The sequence below is a fragment of the Procambarus clarkii genome, chromosome 61, assembly GCF_040958095.1.
Source record: "Procambarus clarkii isolate CNS0578487 chromosome 61, FALCON_Pclarkii_2.0, whole genome shotgun sequence".
In the NCBI taxonomy this organism is placed as follows: domain Eukaryota; kingdom Metazoa; phylum Arthropoda; class Malacostraca; order Decapoda; family Cambaridae; genus Procambarus; species Procambarus clarkii.
In genome coordinates, this window is record NC_091210.1 from 26,600,490 (window position 1) to 26,618,340 (window position 17,851).

A 17,851-nucleotide genomic window follows, 5' to 3' on the forward strand; every position below is an offset into this window, starting at 1 on the left:
GGAACCTAGTTCCCAGCACTACGCCCAGATGTGGCTAAGCCATGCAAGTTGCATGAGTTAGCCATATATATTGGGGGAGTGGGTAGCACATGTAACAGTGCAAGTTTGAAGAACTACGTAGTAAACTATCAGGATGAAATTAATGCTTTTTAGTTTTACTTTTGAATAATGTTTTGAACAGCTGGACAGCTTTTAATTCAATAAAGAGTTTACCAATTAGGAGCAATAACCAATTACTTTATTTGCATAGAGAGTTTGCACAGATTTAGTTTGACTCGGGGGATATCAGAGAGATATTGATTTCTGGTGTGGTGATTATGGGATCCTTTACATCTATCAAGGAAGAGTTTCAGATCAGGATGTGCATTTAGGAACAAGGTTTTGTACATGTAAGTGGCACAAGAGAATGTGTGGAGTGGGTTCATATTTTTATGTATTATTATATATACAGTTTAATGTATACAGGTACTTACATTACATATATAAAATTAATAAATACTTACTCTTCCATTATGAGAGCCAAGCGCTTGGAGCGCTATTAACAAGGATTTCATTGATAAACCTGGGCTGTTCCTTTTAAGGAAATGCCAGTTGTTCAGGAGTTTGGTGCTGAAGAATGTGTTACTTTTCCTGGCTGATGAGCAGAAGTATCCACCATCATACAACATCTTAGCATCTGCAGGAAGGCTGTATCCACACTCTTGACACTCAAATATGGGCAGATAAAGGTCATACCTGCCTAGAAAGCTTAGTTTTAGTATTTATTCCTAAAATGAAGCAGCTTATTTTGAATCTTTTGTAAAACTCATCTCCATCACTGAATGGATATGTTTGTGTCTCAAAGATTGAAGTCCACATGCTTGGGTATGGGTATCGTCACTAGAACTTCAGTGATGCTACTATATTCAGTGATGCAAATACTCATAGACTTATGTGTTCAAACTTAATATTAAATAAAATATACCTGAGAGCATTATGAAAGTACACATGATGTCAGAACTCTTTATGTTAAGGTTACAGTCTTTACAGTTACAGGAAATTTTTGCAGGTTCTGAATAAGAAAATAATAATAAACTTAGCAAAGATTGCATATTTAAATAATATTCAGTAAGTCAAATGCCATAAAAATTGAATTGCTTATTGAGTAAAAAATTTATTTATTTTTTTCTTTCAATATTTTGGTACTTATATTGTAAAGGCTTGGTAAAAAGAAAAGTTTTCATATGTAAAGAATTTTTTGGTTTACATACGCCAGTCAGTAAATGTCACATTAAGGTCAACAGTCACAGTTGGTGGCAATGCTTCATAATATCCACTGGCCCAGGAAAACCTATCGTGGAATGGGTTTAAAAAATGTTTTTTTCATATCACAGTGGTAGCAGAATAGGCGATGACAATCTTCACATTTGATGCTGGCTTCAATCATACATTTGAAGCATTTTGTGTCTGTCAAATTAAAATATTTGAAAACATATGTTCAAAAATATCGCATCTTTGTCAAAAAAGACTTCTGTACAGTTTCAGATCATGCAGAATTAGGAAACAAATATGTCTATAAGTATACATAAACATTTTTCATTAGTGATAAAATGCTTCAGGTATATTTAAAACGAAGTATTCTATTCTCTATTCAAAAAATATAACTAAAAAAAATGCAAATATAATAAGTTGTAATGTAAACTGATATGCTGATGTAAATAGACAATATGCTTATAAGTATTGTGTATGTACCTTCAACTGGAACAGCGTGCCTACACACCTCCTACTCAAATAGAACTGACCGACTTTCTTCCCAAGAAATTTCAGCCTTCATTCTTCTTTGCTGCTGTTACGACCCTGGGTTCTCCAGTGGAAACCAGAGGTCAAAATTGAGCTATTAAACTTTCTGGTAGTACAGTTGAGTGCATCACGAGCGACAATTGTTTGTATCTTCCCTGCCAGACGTAAGACTATTCTTGTTTCTCAAAGAGCATTTAAAGACTGAGCTGGGGGGTTGATTATTAAATAATAACATAGGCACCAACTTTGCTTACTAATACTTTCTAATCATCTGCAAAGTAACAATACGTTGCATAGGGGAAGATCTTTAATGTACTTAGCTGCACGATCAATTAGGCTCCTTCCGGCACCACGACATGAGGGAGGCCTAGCTGGTCGCTAGGAGGTTCTTCTCTGGCTGGCGTTCGTGGGCACGAGACCTACTCTGTGGCTGCATCCCTACTCTCCTCCCTACTCTCCTCCCTTCTCCTCTTACTTATTTCCCTTACCTTAAGTTCCTGTACCATTAAGTTAAGTATTGTATGATTTCTAAGTGTACCTACTCTGGTAGTAACGATTGGTGAGACCTGGGAGTAGTAGTTGCCAGTGTTTTGGGTAACCCTAAGTGTTGTGTTTTGTATTAAGGTACCACATGGTCTCACTACCCTAGGCTGCATCCAGCTTCAGTGCTTATCCAGTAGTACTTTACCCTAGCTTGTTATTAGTGTAAACCTTGTATCCTGCCTATGTGGACCAAGGCTTTTAACGTAAGATAGTGTGGTAAAGTTATTATTATTATTGTTATTGGTGTGAGTGTATATGCGGGGTTGTTAAGGGGTTAATAAATAAGTACATGAATTACAGAGTATCCCTTCTTCCTGTGTGGGAGTGCATTGATCAACCCTTAGACTAACATATATGGTCTAGTAGCAAGTTATTATTACTGTGGATAGTTTATTTTGGGGGCCGGGCCTTTTAGCTCTCCCATATTTGATACTCTGTCTTCTGACCACCCTTACCCCTTTATAGTACCAGATTCCCCATAGAAAGCCACCACACATTTATATGTATAACAAGTGGTTGGCCAGTCCGGGAGGAACATTATAAGTGTAAAAAATTAGATTCTTGAGTGCCAAAACTAAAATTTTTTGTTTTCCGCAGAACGGTTGTGTGATAGCCTAGGGTCCAGCTCTTCTAGCAAAGGACATTCTTGCACTGACTGGACACCCAGCTGGATCCCTTCACGATTAAGGTTAGTGTGGCCTTGTGTTAGGGGCCGTGCAAATTTTTGTTTTTTTCCAATTTTAATTTTTAATTTTTTCTTTGGCTGGGAGCTAAAATTATTAGTGATGTCATCTGAAATGCAGAGACTGGCAAGGGAGCCTTCAGCAGTAGAGATAAAGAAACTTACCAAGTCTAATTTAGTATTGTTAGGCAAGGAATTTGGCCTAGAATTAAATGACGCGGATAAAAAGTGGACTTTGGTGAATGAAATATTACAACATTGTATTGATGAAGAACTTTTGGCAAGTGATACACCTTTATGCCAGCCTAGCCAAGCAGAAAGTGCAACTCATAGGGATAGAGAATTAGCTCTAGAGTTAGCAAAAATAAAATTAGAGGAGCAAAGACTCAAAACCGAGGAGGCTAGAATTAGAGCGAATGCCACTGGACCTCCACCTGCCGGGGATTCAAACCCCAGGCATTATGAGAAAAAGCATAATTTGCCTGAATTTTCCGAGTCAGACCCTGAAAGGTTTTTCAACCATTTTCAGAGATTGGCCATGTCCATGAACTGGCCAAAGGAAGAGTGGGTGAAAATCCTACAGGGAAGACTTAGGGGTAAAGCACAAGATATTTTTATAAACATGCCTGACGACGAGTGTTTTGAATATGATAAAGTCAGGGAATGTATTTTGCGGGCATATGAAATTACTCCTGAAGCTCACCGCCAAGTTTATCGCAACCTTAGGCCTACTCACAACCAACCGCACACTGAATTTGTTAGTGATCAAATTAGATTGTTTGATAGATGGATTCGATCGGCGAAAGCCGAAACATACGAGGCTCTCAGGAACTTAGTTTTAATGGAGCATTTTATAGATATTATGCCAGAGAATGTTTCACAGTACATTAGAGGAAGGGTAGAGGTAAATTCTAAAATAGGGGAATTGGCCAAGTTGGCAGAAAACTACCAATTGGCGGGCAAAAGGCCCAATAAAAATAATTGTACCCCACAGAGTAGCAAAACTTATACCCACAGCCAGTCCAGACCAGCTCATTCTAACCCTTTAACTAATGCACCTTCTGTTTCAGACATAACTAACCCTGTTAAAGTGTCTAGCCCCACGGCACCTAAGGGTGAACCGAAGGGTAATTCTGTTAGTAATGTCTCTTCTCCCCGACGTTTTTGTGGTCACTGTAATCGTCCAAACCACACTATTAGCCATTGTTGGCAACTGTACCCGGAAAAAAGACCCAATGCTCTAGTTGTGACACAGGGCTTGAGGCCTTCAGAAGGGTTAGGGGGTAAGACCTCCAACCCACAGTGGTTGGACTTGCTTACCCCATTCTTATCGAAAGGGAGACTACTTTTGTCTGAGGGTTCTTCCTGGAAGGACGTGGTGATCTTCCGAGACACCAGTGCCATCCAGACTTTAATTTTAGAGAGTGCGTTGCAAGGTGCCAACACTCTCGACACTGGAGAGGTGGTACTGGTCGAGGGTGTCACTAGTGATACTCAAGCAGTACCCCTCCATAAGGTTACCCTGGAATCTGATTTCCACAAGGGTGTTTGAACAGTTGGAGTCACTTCATACCTACCTTTCCCTAATGTTGATGTAATAGTTGGTAATGATTTAGCAGGGGATAAGGTAGGGGACTCCATACTGCCTATTATGTTGCCTACCCCTAAGGTTTGCCTGGATCCACCCGCCGCAGAGGATAATGTTGTGTACCCTGCGTGCGCAGTGACCAGGTCTATGGGACTTAAATGTAAGGGCAGCCCTGTGCTTGCCAAGGTGGTAAATCCCGAGGACACAAGGAACTTTCCGAGTGGTGAAAACCAAGTGGACCTCGCGGACACATTCATGGCCCGACTCGATGACGTGGCCGAGGACATTGTGGAGAGCCTGCAACCGCCATCTACCGAGAGTAGTGGGGAGGTGGAGGAGAACACTGTTGAGCCTCGGCCAATAGCATCTGACCAAGGCCTAGATGCCTCCTTGAGTGAGTTACAGAAAGCTGACCCCACTCTTGCAGATTGTCATGAGACAGCTGTCTCTATGGAGGAAATTGTAGACGCAGCAACTGGGTACTACTACAATGATTGGATTTTGATGAGAAAATGGAGACCACAGAGTGCTCCCTTGTCAAATGAGTGGGAGGTAGTCCACCAGGTTATGTTGCCGACCTGCTATAGAGAAAGAGTTTTGGCAGCTGCTCATGATGATCCTATGGGGGGACATCAAGGTATAAATATTACGTATCACAAAATTTTAAAGTATTTTTTCTGGCCCAAGCTGAAAAGCGATGTGGCAAAATTTTGTAATGCGTGTATTGTTTGTCAACTGGTTGGGAAACCAAACCAGACTCCACCTAAAGCTCCTCTAAGGCCTTTTGTCGTGCCAGAGGAACCATTTTCTCATGTGGTAATGGACTGTGCTGGACCATTACCTAGAACTAAGTCTGGTAATATTTACCTAATCACGATGATGTGTATCACTACTCGTTACCCAGAGGCTTTTGCTGTAAGGAACATCCGAGCAAAAACTGTTGTTGCTCGTATGTTGCAATTTTTTTCCACTTTTGGACTGCCTCGGGTCGTGCAAACTGACAATGGTACTAATTTTAAGTCTGATATTTTTGAGCAATTTTGTAAGGAACATGGAGTAACTCATAAGGTTTCCAGCCCATACCATCCACAGAGTCAGGGGGTAATTGAACGTTTCCATCTAACTCTGAAGCAGATGTTGAAGACATCGTGCGAGAGTTCCCACACCTTCTGGGATGAGAATTTACCGTATGTTTTGTTTGCGGCTAGAGAGGGATTACAAAGTTCACTGGGTTGTTCTCCTTTTGAGTTAGTCTTTGGCCACAAAGTTCGTGGACCCTTGCAAATGTTACAGGAGAATCTGTTAGGGAATGTAACGTTAACCGAAGGTTCGGCTTTCTTTGCGCAACACCACCAGAGACTCAAGGACTGCAAGGCGGCTGCATTAAAGTATCTTGGCAAGGCCCAAGAAAAGATGAAAGAACGTAACGATGCTAAATCTAAGTTACAGGTATTTCAGCCTGGCGACCCTGTCCTGGTATAAAAGCCTCGACTAGGGAACACTATGTCCCACAAGTACGAAGGCCCCTACATTGTGACAGAAAAGACTGGGGACCTCACGTACAAAGTGAGGCACTCTGACAAACGTAACCAGGTAATGCTCATACATGTAAATCGACTGAAGAAGTTCCAGGGCCCCAGGCCCATTGCACTAACCAATGTTTCCATTTCCAGTGAGAGAGGGGATGATTGTTCTGGGGACCCAACTAATCTCATTTTCAATAATTCCAGTTCTGTGAATGCTGTGGAGGAAGGACTGTCCCATTTGCAGATGGCCCAACGTGAAGAGGTGCAGTCGTTGGTTGATGAATTCTCCAGTCTGTTCGGGGAGGTCCCGACCCAGACTGATGCCATTTGCCATGATGTCGAGTTGACGGACTACACTCCCATTCGCCTTCAACCCTATCGGTTGAGTCCAGAAAAGAAGGCCATCGTACGGAAGGAGGTCGACTTCTTGCTCCAGCACGGCCTCATCCGGCCGAGCCAGGGCTCTTGGTGCTCGCCCTGCCTTTTGGTCCCCAAACCAGACGGCTCCTGGCGATTATGCACCGACTATCGGCAGCTCAACAAGGTGACCATTGTGGATACCTATCCGCTGCCCCTCCTCGAGGACTGCATCGACGAGTTGGGAAATGCCAAGTACGTTTCGAAATTCGACCTCTCGAGGGGGTATTATCAAATCCCACTCACTGAACGTGCTAAACAACTAACTGCGTTCGTGACACCCGAGGGTGTTTTTGAGTATCAACATGTAAACTGTTGCCTCTTGGTAACCGAGATATCATGCTTCCATACAAACACCGTAATTGTCCCGGTTCATGATGAATCTTTTTCACCTTGAGGGGTACAATTTCGACGTCTATTTTCTGTACTTTCCATGGAGCAGACATATTACACTGTCGAGAGGGTTTACAGCAGTCAAGTACATCGTATTCCCTGAGTTCATGAGCTAATCCCCTCGTTTAGCGTGTCTCCCTCAGTTTCCTGGTAGTGAGTACGTCACTCAAGCAGGTCTGAACGCTCTCAAACAGCTTATCCCCTCCTTTTCTCCGCATGAAACGAATAGATACTCTGGTGTTAATGTCACGGACTCTATAATACACACTCTGTAAATTTAATTCCATTCTCATTATTTCAATCATTGCATTTCTTTGACATCCAAGAATAATCCTCATAGCCTCGTTCTGTATCAGCTCTATTTTTTTAATTCTGCCTTGGCCTGTGTAAGACAATACGGGTGCTGCGTAGTCTATCAGGGACCGAACAGTACTTATGTATAACATCCGCATGATAGGTACCCCAACACCTTTACCAGAAAAAGCCAGTGCTTTTAGAAGATGCAGACGGGCTTTACATAATGTGCTGATATGATTTATTTCAGCATTTTTACTCTCACATGTGTATCCAACATACATGCCCAGATACTTGTACTTCTGAATACGGCTCAGTTCCACACCGTTTAGAGTAAGTGTTATATTTCTTCGTTTCCTATACTCATATTTGGTTTTATCTGCATTTATAACTAAGCCTAACTTGTGACAGGTTGTACCAAGTATGTTAAGAGCAGTTTGAATTTTGTTCCCAGAAGTGCCTTGTATATGAATGTCATCAGCATATATGATCGTCGTGACCCCTGGAGGATACATCTCTGATGCTAATCTGTTTAATAATACATTGAACAAGGCGGGACTTAATACTCCCCCTTCTGGGGTACCTAACTGAAACCTCCGTTCCTCAGACATGTATCCCTGGTAATACACCTGACCTTTTCTGCCTTGTAGATAATCCCTTATCCAGTGTAGCAATCTCCCTGTTATTCCCAGATTGGCTAATTCGTATAAGATTACTTCCCCATTGGCTTTATCAAATGCTCCTTGTAGATCAACAAAAACTCTACAATTGTCATCCACATTTACATCCACACTTATCCAAGATATATCTTTGTTTGGAAAGTGTTTGTTGGCATATCCAGTTGTCGCACTTCTCTGCACAAATTATCACAAATTTTAATTATAATGTTAACAAGTAGAATAAATATTTTTAATAAATTCTAACATAACTAGCCAGAAAACATTTAACATTTATTAAAAAATATATGTTTGGAAGTTAAATCGACTTCATAGGACAATAGTTTTGTTATATATACTCGTTATTCGTTGACATTCGTTCGCTACTTAATCTACCATGTACTGTACTTATGTAAAATCTCCCATGTTTCTTCGCTCATCTCACCGAACCCTACAGGGTCTGTGATATATTGTTTAATTAATTGAGATTCACAAATAAAGCTTATAACTGTATATGTTATCAAAAAGGCAGAGCTTAGTTTAGTTCATTTATTATGCACCCCATACCCATCCTATGAGCGATAGTGGAGTGTTACAGAGGCACATAATGGGCTCAGGGACTGAGCCCCACAATTCATATAGCCAAGCAAGTTATAATCTTGATAAGCTATTTACAAAAGTCAATGCACATTGTAACATCAACAATGGGCTCGAGACCGACCACAAGTACAGTTTATAATTTAAGCAACTGACATATATGGAGGGCTAGTGTCACAATTGATATGTTTATCCTACACATAACCCCCTCTCCCCCATCCAATGGGCAGCGGTGGATAAGTTACAATCAAGTCGTTTTATTCAGAGATTAGATCTTATTGGGTGAGGAAAGATATTCATATTTTAAAGAAGGCTTCTTGGCTGATGCTCTCCATTGTTGGAAAATATACAACCTTTTGAAAATCAATGTTAGTTTGATCTAGATATTGTAATTAACGAAAGTATTTATGTCATCAGAAAGGTAGATATATATAGGCTACATTTCAAAGTCTTTGTCATAAATATAACTGAAGTGAAAACGAAGATATATGTGTTTTGATAGTTACTTGATGGCTAGCTATGAGAGTGTGAAGCCCTGCACACCAGCCAATAAATTGTATAATTAGTTTCCATATATTTTAATTAATCTTAAAAATCTATATATCAGAAGAAAGGAAGATGTAGCCGTTAATGTGACAACATTTAAAAATATATATCTCTTAAGTTAAATAAATAATACCACCTTATCGCCGGTGTCCGGACACAAGAAAACTACCTAGGTATCAGTATCCAGCCAGGCGGGGATCACAGGCTGCACAATACTGATAAATTATGTAATGCACTACTTGTGGTCCATCTCGAACCCATTTATGATATGACGACTTATAGTGAATTTTGCAACTAACTCATCAAGATTGTAACTTGCTTAGCTAAATGAATTGTGGGGTTCGGTCCATTAATTTTCTTTCTTTATTATGCACCCCATAATACACATCCCGTGGGCGGTGGTGTAAAGGATTACAGAGGCACATTATCGGTTCAGGAACTGAACCCTCAAGTTCGTTTAGCTAAGCAAATAACAATCTTTTGACGCTAGTTACAAAATTATTAATGTACACATACTTATGCATACATGTACATATTCATACGTATACATATATACATACACATACATATTTAATCACCCACACAAATACACACATCAGTAATCTTTTGTGTCACAAGTGATTCAACAAGAGGCTCACAACAGTCACTATACAAGGCACTTTACATCTATGAGGAGTCGCACAGTTACTAGTCTTGCTCCACACCCACCCAACTGGGCGGCAGCTTTACAGTCATGTGCTCGACACCCACCTAACTGGGCGGCAGCTTTACAGTCATGTGCTCCACACCCACCCAACTGGGCGGCAGCTTTACAGTCATGTGTTCCATACCCACCCAACTGGGCGGCAGCTTTACAGTCATGTGCTGCACACTTACCCAACTGGGCGGCAGCTTTACAGTCATGTGCATGCATTACCTACAGTAAGCAAATTTTGGATACTTCGCTAAGATTTCGGGCAGCACATCATTATGAATGAAGTACTTACACATTTCATGGACACTATTGATGTTGTTATCTTTAAATTCCGCGATTTTTTCACATTCCATTATATAATGACGCAAAGAATGCGAATAGTTCTGCTGACAGAGTTTACATTTAGTCAAATCTACATCATCAGATGTTACAAACTCCCAGAGGTACTTGTAGCCGAGTCTAAACCTAGCAGTGGTAACATCTAGAAGTCTGCTAACATTATTGGATGACCCAAAGACTAGCGATTCATTAAAGTTTATACAATATTGTGAAATTGAGAGTCAGTGTAGAAACATAAATTGGTAAATCATAAATATTGTAAGTTAAGAATCTGATACATGTGTGTGTGTTGGGGGGGGGGGGGGTTATACCCTTGGTAAGCGAGAGTAGAAAGTAACCTTAGACGTACTGCGGTCAATGTGGGGGGGGGGGGGGGTAGAGTCAAATTCACCCTCCAACATCTGGACATAGTACCAGTAGCCTCCACAACACTCGATCAGCCTCCAGCTGATGCTTGTAGATGCCTCATCTAACCTCACCTATGTCACACATTAATCTACAGTTCCTGTGATATTTAAACTCATCACAGTGGCGTCTCACCAATATAAACTGTATTGGATTTTGTCCTGAAATAGCTATATGCTGACTGGACGTGTATGTATGTATGTATGTATGTATGTATGTTTATTATAATGACCTTCCTATCTGTATTCAGAATATTGTATGTATGTATGTATGTATGTATGTATGTATGTATGTATGTATGTATGTATGTATGTATGTATGTATGTATATATGTATGTATGTATGTATGTATGTATGAATGTATGTATGTATGTATGTATGTATGTATGTATGTATGTATGTATGTATGTATGTATGTATGTATGTATGTATGTATGTATGTATGTATGTATGTATGTATGTATGTGTGTATGTATGTATTTATGTATGTATGTATGTATGTTTGTATGTATGTATGTATGTATGTATGTATGTATGTATGTATGTATGTATGTATGTAAGACATGGCCAATTGTCTAATGCTTTGTTTGTGCATTTGTCAGAAAAAGCTCATCAAATTGATTGGGAGAGTGCTTCTTCAATAACAAATTGTAAAAGCACCTATAACAGAAACATAATTGAATCTGCTTTGATACAGATCACCAAAGAAAGTAATTTGAATATTAGCAGTGGTCTATATAACTTAGATCCATTTCTAATAGATCAGCTAAAGGGCGATTTAAGTAGAATCATTGAAAAACATTTGTCTCACTAATTTATTGTATATATTTACTTCTTTATGTTATAATTACCTATATATTATGCTTGTATGTCTGCTGTATCAGATGGGCCATTGGGCTACATCGGATGTGCCAATTGGGTGCATCTGATGGGCCAATGGGCCGTCTGCGTTGTCCAAGTATTGTACCTCACCTTACTTCACCACTCCTTCCTGCCTATTTATACCCATCACTCGATCTGTAAAATGACCTTCTGAAGATGTATTTAATATACGAAAGTACTTAAGGAAATTTCCTGTTTCATTTTTCCTCCGTGGTCTGACATTGTCACATTCTTAATCACGTGTTTATTTTCGTGATATACACACGTATGTATGAATGTATGTATGTATGTATGTATGTATGTATGTATGTATGTATGTATGTATGTATGTATGTATGTATGTATGTATGCATGTATGTATGTTCGGGCTGCTTCCTGGGGGTGGAGGCCTGGTCGAGGACCGGGCCGCGGGGACACTAAAGCCCCAAAATCATCTCAAGATAACCTCAAGATATGTATGTATGTATGTATGTATGTATGTATGTATGTATGTATGTATGTATGCATGTATGTATGCATGTATGTATGTATCGATGGATGTATGTATGTATGTACGCATGCATGTATGCATATATGTATGTATGTATGTATGTATGGGTGGATGTATGTATGTATGGGTGGATGTATGTATGTATGGATGTATGTATGTATGTATATATGTATGTATGTATGTATGTATGTATTCCCAATCACGTTAAAGACTCCCCATCTATCATCCAATTAAAGAGAAAAACAACTATGTATTAAATAATCAACTCCTTGTAACTTTAATTATGCTGACCTTCCTATCTGTATTCAGACTGTGCCTACTATCATTATAGGTGATTATAACGCTAGGCATAGGAATATTGGTAATTCGCAGTTCAATAATCGTAACGGCAACCAACTGGTGTCACTATTAGGTAGTCACGATGATGCACAGGTTGTGGGTGACCTTGAACCGACGAATATCTAAGGGGTTATTCTTGATCTATGTCTCGGTTTCAACGTCTCCCACACCGTGTGCGCCTCGTCAATAGTGCCAGATATGGCGTCTGTTCATCTGGGCATATTAGCCACTGTAAGCTTTGGCAGCTCTATCCTCCCCGGTGGAGTGTTCAAGCGGAAGAGGCTGGCTGTGCCCATCGATCAACGAGACAATCTTGTTGCTCTTGTGTCAGATTGGTGCAGTTCATCTGAGCCTTCATCAGTTGAAGATTTTAACAATGAGCTCACAGGTACTATCGAGCAGTTTATAGAATCACTTGATCCATCGTTCAGGCCACGTAACCCAAATTATACTGATCATAGCACTTATGTTTATTATAATGATTCTAAATTGCATACACTAAAACGCAATGCCAGAATAATTGGACTAGCTTGTAGAAGGACCCGCACTGCTGAAATGCTAGACAACTTGTTAACCAAGTCCAAGTTGTTTGTTATGTGTGAGTTGGAAATGGAACCTACTACTGGAGACAAGACTTGGACAAGCCATTTGGAAAGTCTATATCCCACAGATCCAACAGAACTAATAATAGGTCTTGCAGGATTATTCGGTTTGTGTGTTTTAATAAGCCCATATAGATATGGGAGAGAAGGGGAACGACTTAAAAACTTAGGAATCAACTCCTTATCTTTCTTGAGCACGGTTTTAAGAGTTTTGTTGAAATGAGCAATAACTCTTTCAATAGGGTCACTATTAACAGGTAAGTAAGTGTCTCTGTCCTCCAATAATTGGTTCATTTTTTGGACATAGTCTTCTTTGTCCATGATGACAACAGCATTGGATTTATCAGCTTTAGTGATATGTAGAGAGTTATCTTTTTTGAGGGTTTTGAACGCTCGCATAAACCTCTCTGGACAATTAGGCACAGTACCCTTAAGTAAAGAACCGTACACCATTCCCTTGCAAATATTGATGTCATCAGATGAAATGTCACTAGATTTCTCCAAATTGCAAAAACTTTTGGCAATATTTGCATAATTCACATCCCTATTTGATATGGAGAAACTCAGACCGTAACCAAGAGCAGTCATCGTATCATTATCAAGTTGTTTACTAGAGAGATTAATAACAAAGTCAGTGTTGGCATGTTTATTCCAATCACTTTGTTGAATGAGCCTATTTAATTTTGAATCAAGCTTCGTACTTACATTCGTGCAGGCAGATCTCATAGCGGTGTAACAATAATCCATCATCGGGCGATTCCATTCCAAGGGTACAGCTTGAGAAAATGAATACTTACGGCTGTTCAACACCTTAAAACATTCCCGTACTTCTAATTTAAGCAAATCAATATTTTTACCAAGCACTAAGCGGGAAATTTCATCAAACGGTCGGTCAGCTAATTTCAGCACACTGTTGGAGGATAGGGAACGGGGAAGCACTTGTTCACTGAGACATTTTCTAAGAAAATGAAGACGGATTTTTAACGTATAGGATTTCACTAAAGCAGAACGAAAATTAGAAACAAAAGGTTTAAGAGCAGGGTAGAGAGAGGAGAAGTGAAGAAATTGGCGCGTGGTATCCATGTATGCAACAATGATCACAAAAACACTGATCCAAGTATGCAGAATAACCACATATGAAAAATAGAAACTGCTTAACGCGTTTTCGGCTAATTCGCCTTCATCAGAGCAAAGTAGAATGAAGATAAGATTGCTGATCAGACCTTTATATCCGCCTGGGCAGATCACCTGACCACCAAAAATAAGTGGAGGAAAGGAATTATAAGAAAGAAGGTAACTGCAGAAGGCCTATTGGCCCATACAAGGCAGCTTCTACCATAAAATTGGTAGAAGTTTCAAATTCAATGTGTATAGGAAACCTACCAATGTGTGCTCGTATGTACATTTCTATTCAAATCATCATGTTCAGGTCAAGCGGGCAGTTTTTTCTGGTATGTTTCTCAGAGCACTGAGAGTTTGTAGTCCGGAATTTTTCGATGAAGAAATAGCAAATATATTTGAAATTGGGAAGAGGTTAAAATACCCAAAATCGATCTTGGATCTTGCGTTTGGTCAAGCAAAAAGGACTTTCTACAAACAGACTACTAAGTCGAAACCAGAACTGAAAAATTCGTTGGTATTACCATATTCTGAGGGTCTAGTAAATCTTGCCCCAGCCCTGAAGAACCTTAATATTAATCTAGTGTTCAAAAATGATAATACAGTTAAGTCCATGTTAATTAAGAATTCGCCCTCGTCTGTAGCAGGTTGTGTGTATTCCATCCCTTGTAATGAGTGTGCATGTGTTTACATCGGCCAGACAGGTAAATCTCTTTCCTCGCGTTTAAAACAGCATTCATACGCTATTCGTACAGCCCAGCAATCCAGTGCATTGTATTTACATTCCAGTTTATGTAATCATTCTATCGACTTCACAGGGGCAAAATGTATTGTTAAAAGTAAGGATTTTGTTGAACGAAACGTGATCGAGTCTGCTCTGATCAAACATTGTAACAACAGCCTTAATGTGAGCCCCGGTATGTACAAGTTGGATCCCTATTTAAGCCTCAATATAGCACGTCAAAACAAAATAGCAATCATTTAAACACGTATGGCACTTGGAGATATTAATAGGAGCTGCCTTGTATGGGCCAATAGGCCTTCTGCAGTTACCTTCTTTCTTATAATTCCTTTCCTCCACTTATTTTTGGTGGTCAGGGAGATCTGCCCAGGCGGATATAAAGGTCTGATCAGCAATCTTATCTTCATTCTACTTTGCTCTGATGAAGGCGAATTAGCTGAAAACGCGTTAAGCAGTTTCTATTTTTCATATGTGGTTATTCTGCATATATATATATATATATATATATATATATATATATATATATATATATATATATATATATATATATATATATATATATATATATATATATATATATATACATATATATATATATATATATATATATATATATATATATATATATATATATATATATATATATATAACTGAAAACTCACACCCCAGAAGTGACTCGAACCCATACTCCCAGGAGCAACGCAACTGGTATGTACAAGACGCCTTAATTCACTTGACCATCACGACCGGACATAATGAGGTGATAGCCGAAGCTATTTGAACCACCCCACCGCCGGCACTCGGATAGTAATCTTGGGCATAGCATTTTACCAAATCACCTCATTCTTTGGGGCACACGTGAGGAACACAAATGCGAACAAGCCTGAATGGTCCCCAGGACAATATGCAACTGAAAACTCACACCCCAGAAGTGACTCGAACCCATACTCCCAGGAGCAACGCAACTGGTATGTACAAGACGCCTTAACCCACTTGACCATCACGACCGGACATAATGAGGTGATAGCCGAAGCTATTTGAACCACCCCACCGCCGGCACTCGGATAGTAATCTTGGGCATAGCATTTTACCAAATCACCTCATTCTTTGGGGCACACGTGAGGAACACAAATGCGAACAAGCCTGAATGGTCCCCAGGACAATATGCAACTGAAAACTCACACCCCAGAAGTGACTCGAACCCATACTCCCAGGAGCAACGCAACTGGTATGTACAAGACGCCTTAATCCACTTGACCATCACGACCGGACATAATGAGGTGATAGCCGAAGCTATTTGAACCACCCCACCGCCGGCACTCGGATAGTAATCTTGGGCATAGCATTTTACCAAATCACCTCATTCTTTGGGGCACACGTGAGGAACACAAATGCGAACAAGCCTGAATGGTCCCCAGGACAATATGCAACTGAAAACTCACACCCCAGAAGTGACTCGAACCCATACTCCCAGGAGCAACGCAACTGGTATGTACAAGACGCCTTAATCCACTTGACCATCACGACCGGACATAATGAGGTGATAGCCGAAGCTATTTGAACCACCCCACCGCCGGCACTCGGATAGTAATCTTGGGCATAGCATTTTACCAAATCACCTCATTCTTTGGGGCACACGTGAGGAACACAAATGCGAACAAGCCTGAATGGTCCCCAGGACAATATGCAACTGAAAACTCACACCCCAGAAGTGACTCGAACCCATACTCCCAGGAGCAACGCAACTGGTATGTACAAGACGCCTTAATCCACTTGACCATCACGACCGGACATAATGAGGTGATAGCCGAAGCTATTTGAACCACCCCACCGCCGGCACTTGGATAGTAATCTTGGGCATAGCATTTTACCAAATCACCTCATTCTTTGGGGCACACGTGAGGAACACAAATGCGAACAAGCCTGAATGGTCCCCAGGACAATATGCAACTGAAAACTCACACCCCAGAAGTGACTCGAACCCATACTCCCAGGAGCAACGCAACTGGTATGTACAAGACGCCTTAATCCACTTGACCATCACGACCGGACATAATGAGGTGATAGCCGAAGCTATTTGAACCACCCCACCGCCGGCACTCGGATAGTAATCTTGGGCATAGCATTTTACCAAATCACCTCATTCTTTGGGGCACACGTGAGGAACACAAATGCGAACAAGCCTGAATGGTCCCCAGGACAATATGCAACTGAAAACTCACACCCCAGAAGTGACTCGAACCCATACTCCCAGGAGCAACGCAACTGGTATGTACAAGACGCCTTAATCCACTTGACCATCACGACCGGACATAATGAGGTGATAGCCGAAGCTATTTGAACCACCCCACCGCCGGCACTCGGATAGTAATCTTGGGCATAGCATTTTACCAAATCACCTCATTCTTTGGGGCACACGTGAGGAACACAAATGCGAACAAGCCTGAATGGTCCCCAGAACAATATGCAACTGAAAACTCACACCCCAGAAGTGACTCGAACCCATACTCCCAGGAGCAACGCAACTGGTATGTACAAGACGCCTTAATCCACTTGACCATCACGACCGGACATAATGAGGTGATAGCCGAAGCTATTTGAACCACCCCACCGCCGGCACTCGGATAGTAATCTTGGGCATATATATATATATATATATGCATATATATATATATATATATATATATATATATATATATATATATATATATATATATATATATATATATATATATATATATATATATATATATATATATATATATATATATATATATATATATATATATATATATATATATATATATATATATATATATATATATATATATATATATATATATATATATATGCAGAATAAGCACATGTGAAAAATAGGCGAATTAGGCGAAAAATTAGGCTGATGAAGGCGAATTAGCCGAAAACGCGTTAAGCATTTTCTATTTTTCACATGTGGTTATTCTGCATACTTGGATCAGTGTTTTGTATATATATATATATATATATATATATATATATATATATATATATATATATATATATGTATATATATGTATATATATATATATATATATATATATATATATATATGTATATATATGTATATATATATATATATATATATATATATATATATATATATATATATATATATATATATATATATATATATATATATATATATATATATATATATATATATATATATATATATATAT